Genomic DNA, 7710 nt, shown 5'->3' with positions numbered 1-7710 from the left:
CGCGATAGGAGGTACTCTCGAGGTCAATTTAAATTGCGCCCTCGATGGCCAATTTAAGAAATGTGTTCGGGTAAGAAGCGAAAATACATTCCTCGACAAAACAATGAAATTGTGCTATACAGCTCTATAATACCATCAAAGTTTGGAAGTGTTGCTTGACAATGAGAGTAGAATTCTCAATTGTTATTTTGTTTTAGTTTTGAGAAATAAAATTGATATGTATTAATGTTTATAAATAAATATCAGGACTATACACATATCCTATATTATAAACTTTACTTGAAATGTCACGAAATTGTGTACATACACCAGGGCTGGTAAATTGTGTACCAGACGCAAGGGCTGGTAAATTGTTTACCAGACACCAGGGCTGGAGAATTGTGTATCAGACACCAGGGTTGGTAAATTGTGTACTAGACACCGGGGTTGCTAAATTGTGTACCAGACACCGGGGTTGCTAAATTGTGTACCAGACACCAGGGTTGGTAAATTGTGTACCAAACACTAGGGGTGGCCATGGTAAATTGTGTACCAGACACCAGGGTTGGTAAATTGTGTATCAGACATCAGGGTTTGTCGGAAATAGATATGGATAGAATTATTGTTTACTATTTTTACTGATATTGTGTATCGTGTTATATTATTATACTGTTATATACATCGTTTGTACCGCCTAAAGCTTGAATGTAACAAAACGGGATACGACCTTGAACACTGTGCTATGAGCGAACGTGAGAGGCAACACCACAATATTTGTATTGACCAATCACAGTATTGTATATTTGTATCTAGTTTTCCCGCTCGAATTCAGAATCCCCACGAGGGTATTTAAGCATTCATTGTAATTGTTTCAGTGCTCTTCTATGTTATGTTCACGAATAAACAACTTGTGTTCTACTCTTGAAAGTACTTGTCTTGTCTGATTGCTGGACTGCTGGTATTATAAAGAATATTACGTCCAAAAATACGACTTCCCACAGGGTTGGTAAATTGTGTACCATACACCAGGGCTGGTAAATTGTGTACCAGACATCAGGGCTGGTGAATTGTGTACCATACACCAGGGCTGGTAAATCGAGTACCATACACTAGGGCTGGTAAATTGTGTACCAGACACCAGGGATGGTAAATTGTGTACCAGACACCATGGCTGGTGAATTGTGTAAATTGTGTTCCAGACCACAGGGCTGGTAAATTGCGTACCAGACACCAGGGCTGGTGAATTGTATACCAGACATCAGGGCTGGTAAATTGTATACCATACACCAGGGCTGGTAAATTGTGTATGATACACCAGGGCTTGTAAATCGTGTAGGAGACACCAGGGCAGGTAAATTGTGTATCAGACACCAGGGCTGGTAATTTGTGTACCATACACCAGGGCTAGTAAATAGTGTACCACACACCAGGGCTGGTAAATTGTGTAGGAGACACCAGGGCTGGTAAATTGTGCACCAGACACCAGGGCTGGTCATTTGTGTACCAGAAACCAGGGCTAGTAAATTGTGTACCAGACACCAGGGCTGGTCATTCGTGTACCAGAAACCAGGGCTAGTAAATTGTGTACCGGACACCAGGGCTGGTAAATTGTGGAGGAAACACCAGGGCTGGTAAATTGTGTACCAGACACCAGGACTGGTAAATTGTATATCAGATTCTAGGGCTGGTAAATTGTGTAGGAGACACTAGGGCTGGTAAATTGTGTACCAGACACCAGGGCTGGTAATTTGTGTACCATACACGGGGATGGTAAATTGTGTACCAGACACCAGGGCTGGTACATTGTGTACCAGACACCAGGGCTGGTAAATTGTGTACCAGACACCAGGGCTGGTGAATTGTATACCAGACACCAGGGCTGGTAAATTGTGTACCAGACACCAGGGCTGGTAAATTGTGTACCATACACCAGGGCTGGTAAATTGTGTACCAGACATCAGGGTTTGTGAATTGTGTATCAGACATCAGGGATTGTGAATTGTGTACCAGACACCAGGGCTGGTAAATTGTGTACCAGACACCAGGGCTGGTAAATTGTGTACCAGACACAAGGGCTGGTAAATTGTGTACCATACACCAGGGCTGGTAAATTGTGTACCAGACACCAGGGCAGGTAAATTGTGTACCAGACACCAGGGCTGGTAAATTGTGTACCAGACACCGGGGCTGGAAAATTGTGTATCAAACATCAGGGCTGGTAAATTGTGTACCAAACACCAGGGCTGGTAAATTGTGTACCATACACCAGGGCTGGTAAATTGTGTACCAGACACCAGGGCTGGTAAATTGTGTACCAGACACCAGTGCTGGTGAATTGTATACCAGACACCAGGGCTGGTAAATTGTGTAGGAGACACCAGGGCTGGTAAATTGTGTACCAGACACCACGGCTGGTAATTTGTGTACCATACACCAGGGCTGGTAAATAGTGTACCAGACACCAGGGCTAGTAACTTGTGTACCATACACCAGGGCTGGTAAATAGTGTACCGGGCACCAGGGCTGGTAAATTGTGTATCAGACACCAGGGCTGGTAAATTGTGTAGGAGACACCAGGGCTGGTAATTTGTGTACCATACAACAGGGCTGGTAAATTGTGTACCAGACACCAGGGCTGGTAAATTGTGTACCAGACACCAGGGCTGGTAAATTGTGTACCAGACAACAGGGCTGGTGAATTGTGTACCAGACACCAGGGATGGTAAATTGTGTACCAGACACCAGGGCTGGCGAATTGTGTACCAGACACCAGGGCTGGTGAATTGTGTACCAGACACCAGGGCTGGTAAATTGTGTACCAAACACTAGGGGTGGTAAATTGTGTACCAGACACCAGGGTTGGTAAATTGTGTACCAGACACCAGGGCTGGTAAATTGTGTACCAGACACCAGGGCTGGTAAATTGTGTACCAGACACCAGGGCTGGTAAATTGTGTACCATACACCAGGGCTGGTAAATTGTGTACCAGACACTAGGGCTGGTAAATTGTGTACCATACACCAGGGCTGGTAAATTGTGTACCAGACACCAGGGCTGGTAAATTGTGTAACAGACACCAGGACTGGTAAATTGTGTACCAGACACCAGGGCTGGTAAATTGTGTACCAGACACCGGGGCTGGTAAATTGTGTACCAGACACCAGGGCTGGTAATTTGTGTACCATACACCAGGGCTGGTAAATAGTGTACCAGACACCAGGGCTGGTAATATGTGTACCATACATCAGGGCTGGTAAATAGTGTACCGGACACCGGGGCTGGAAAATTGTGTATCAGACATCAGGGATTGTGAATTGTGTACCAGACACAAGGGTTGGTGAATTGTGTACCAGGCACCAGGGCTGGTAAATTGTGTACCATACACCAGGGCTGGTAAATTGTGTACCAGACACCAGGGCAGGTAAATTGTGTACCAGACACCAGGGCTGGTAAATTGTGTACCAGACACCGGGGCTGGAAAATTGTGTATCAAACATCAGGGTTTGTGAATTGTGTATCAGACATCAGGGATTGTGAATTGTGTACCAGACACAAGGGTTGGTGAATTGTGTACCAGACACAAGGGCTGGTAAATTGTGTACCAGACACCAGGGCTGGTAAATTGTGTACCAGACACCAGGGCTGGTAAATTGTGTACCAGACACCAGGGCTGGTAAATTGTGTACCAGACACCAGGGCTGGTGAATTGTATACCAGACACCAGGGCTGGTAAATTGTGTACCAGACACCAGGGCTGGTGAATTGTATACCAGACACCAGGGCTGGTAAATTGTGTAGGAGACACCAGGGCTGGTAAATTGTGTACCAGACACCAGGGCCGGTAATTTGTGTACCATACACCAGGGCTGGTAAATAGTGTAGGAGACACCAGGGCTGGTAAATAGTGTACCAGACACCAGGGCTGGTAAATTGCGTACCAGACACCAGGGCTGGTAAATTGCGTACCAGACACCAGGGAAGGTGAATTGTGTACCAGACACCAGGGATGGTGAATTGTGTACCAGACACCAGGGCTGGCGAATTGTGTACCAGACACCAGGGCTGGTGAATTGTGTACCAGACACCAGGGCTGGTGAATTGTGTACCAGACACCAGGGCTGGTGAATTGTGTACCAGACACCAGGGCTGGTAAATTGTGTATCAGACATCAGGGATTGTGAATTGTGTACCAGACACCAGGGCTGGTGAATTGTGTATCAGACATCAGGGCTGGTAAATTGTGTACCAGACATCAGGGCTGGTAAATTGTGTATCAGACATAAGGGATTGTGAATTGTGTACCAGAAACCAGGGATGGTAAATTGTGTATCAGACATCAGGGATTGTGAATTGTGTACCAGACACCAGGGATGGTAAATTGTGTATCAGACATAAGGAATTGTGAATTGTGTACCAGACACCAGGGACGGTGAATTGTGTACCAGACATCAGGACTGGTAAATTGTGTACCAGACACCAGGGCCGGTAATTTGTGTACCATACACCAGGGCTGGTAAATAGTGTAGGAGACACCAGGGCTGGTAAATTGTGTACCAGACACCAGGGCTGGTAAATTGCGTACCAGACACCAGGGCTGGTAAATTGCGTACCAGACACCAGGGCTGGTGAATTGTGTACCAGACACCAGGGATGGTGAATTGTGTACCAGACACCAGGGCTGGTGAATTGTGTACCAGACACCAGGGCTGGTGAATTGTGTACCAGACACCAGGGATGGTGAATTGTGTACCAGACACCAGGGCTGGTAATTTGTGTACCATACACCGGGATGGTAAATTGTGTACCAGACACCAGGGCTGGTACATTGTGTACCAGACACCAGGGCTGGTAAATTGTGTACCAGACACCAGGGCTGGTGAATTGTATACCAGACACCAGGGCTGGTAAATTGTGTACCAGACACCAGGGCTGGTAAATTGTGTACCATACACCAGGGCTGGTAAATTGTGTACCAGACATCAGGGTTTGTGAATTGTGTATCAGACATCAGGGATTGTGAATTGTGTACCAGACACCAGGGCTGGTAAATTGTGTACCAGACACCAGGGCTGGTAAATTGTGTACCAGACACCAGGGCTGGTAAATTGTGTACCAGACACCAGGGCAGGTAAATTGTGTGCCAGGCACCAGGGCTGGTAAATTGTGTACCAGACACCGGGGCTGGAAAATTGTGTATCAACCATCAGGGCTGGTAAATTGTGTACCAAACACCAGGGCTGGTAAATTGTGTACCATACACCAGGGCTGGTAAATTGTGTACCAGACACCAGGGCTGGTAAATTGTGTAGGAGACACCAGGGCTGGTAAATTGTGTACCAGACACCAGGGCCGGTAATTTGTGTACCATACACCAGGGCTGGTAAATAGTGTAGGAGACACCAGGGCTGGTAAATTGTGTACCAGACACCAGGGCTGGTAAATTGCGTACCAGACACCAGGGCTGGTAAATTGCGTACCAGACACCAGGGAAGGTGAATTGTGTACCAGACACCAGGGATGGTGAATTGTGTACCAGACACCAGGGCTGGCGAATTGTGTACCAGACACCAGGGCTGGTGAATTGTGTACCAGACACCAGGGCTGGTGAATTGTGTACCAGACACCAGGGCTGGTGAATTGTGTACCAGACACCAGGGCTGGTAAATTGTGTATCAGACATCAGGGATTGTGAATTGTGTACCAGACACCAGGGCTGGTGAATTGTGTATCAGACATCAGGGCTGGTAAATTGTGTACCAGACATCAGGGCTGGTAAATTGTGTATCAGACATAAGGGATTGTGAATTGTGTACCAGAAACCAGGGATGGTAAATTGTGTATCAGACATCAGGGATTGTGAATTGTGTACCAGACACCAGGGATGGTAAATTGTGTATCAGACATAAGGAATTGTGAATTGTGTACCAGACACCAGGGACGGTGAATTGTGTACCAGACATCAGGACTGGTAAATTGTGTACCAGACACCAGGGCCGGTAATTTGTGTACCATACACCAGGGCTGGTAAATAGTGTAGGAGACACCAGGGCTGGTAAATTGTGTACCAGACACCAGGGCTGGTAAATTGCGTACCAGACACCAGGGCTGGTAAATTGCGTACCAGACACCAGGGCTGGTGAATTGTGTACCAGACACCAGGGATGGTGAATTGTGTACCAGACACCAGGGCTGGTGAATTGTGTACCAGACACCAGGGCTGGTGAATTGTGTACCAGACACCAGGGATGGTGAATTGTGTACCAGACACCAGGGCTGGTAATTTGTGTACCATACACCGGGATGGTAAATTGTGTACCAGACACCAGGGCTGGTACATTGTGTACCAGACACCAGGGCTGGTAAATTGTGTACCAGACACCAGGGCTGGTGAATTGTATACCAGACACCAGGGCTGGTAAATTGTGTACCAGACACCAGGGCTGGTAAATTGTGTACCATACACCAGGGCTGGTAAATTGTGTACCAGACATCAGGGTTTGTGAATTGTGTATCAGACATCAGGGATTGTGAATTGTGTACCAGACACCAGGGCTGGTAAATTGTGTACCAGACACCAGGGCTGGTAAATTGTGTACCAGACACCAGGGCTGGTAAATTGTGTACCAGACACCAGGGCAGGTAAATTGTGTACCAGGCACCAGGGCTGGTAAATTGTGTACCAGACACCGGGGCTGGAAAATTGTGTATCAACCATCAGGGCTGGTAAATTGTGTACCAAACACCAGGGCTGGTAAATTGTGTACCATACACCAGGGCTGGTAAATTGTGTACCAGACACCAGGGCTGGTAAATTGTGTACCAGACACCAGGGCTGGTGAATTGTATACCAGACACCAGGGCTGGTAAATTGTGTAGGAGACACCAGGGCTGGTAAATTGTGTACCAGACACCACGGCTGGTAATTTGTGTACCATACACCAGGGCTGGTAAATAGTGTACCAGACACCAGGGCTGGTAATTTGTGTACCATACACCAGGGCTGGTAAATAGTGTACCGGGCACCAGGGCTGGTAAATTGTGTATCAGACACCAGGGCTGGTAAATTGTGTAGGAGACACCAGGGCTGGTAATTTGTGTACCATACAACAGGGCTGGTAAATTGTGTACTAGACACCAGGGCTGGTAAATTGTGTACCAGACACCAGGGCTGGTAAATTGTGTACCAGACACCAGGGCTGGTGAATTGTGTACCAGACACCAGGGATGGTAAATTGTGTACCAGACACCAGGGCTGGCGAATTGTGTACCAGACACCAGGGCTGGTGAATTGTGTACCAGACACCAGGGCTGGTAAATTGTGTACCAAACACTAGGGGTGGTAAATTGTGTACCAGACACCAGGGTTGGTAAATTGTGTACCAGACACCAGGGCTGGTAAATTGTGTACCAAACACCAGGGCTGGTAAATTGTGTACCAGACACCAGGGCTGGTAAATTGTGTACCATACACCAGGGCTGGTAAATTGTGTACCAGACACCAGGGCTGGTAAATTGTGTACCAGACACCGGGGCTGGAAAATTGTGTACCAGACACCGGGGCTGGAAAATTGTGTATCAAACATCAGGGTTTGTGAATTGTGTATCAGACATCAGAGATTGTCAATTGTGTACCAGACACAAGGGTTGGTGAATTGTGTACCAGACACAAGGGCTGGTAAATTGTGTACCATACACCAGGGCTGGTAAATTGTGTACCAGACACCAGGGCT

The sequence above is a fragment of the Saccoglossus kowalevskii genome, chromosome 8 (assembly GCF_978046115.1).
Source record: "Saccoglossus kowalevskii chromosome 8, keSacKowa6.1, whole genome shotgun sequence".
Taxonomy (NCBI): Eukaryota; Metazoa; Hemichordata; class Enteropneusta; family Harrimaniidae; genus Saccoglossus; species Saccoglossus kowalevskii.
The sequence above is the reverse complement of the archived record's forward strand: the minus strand, read 5'-3'. Positions refer to the sequence as shown.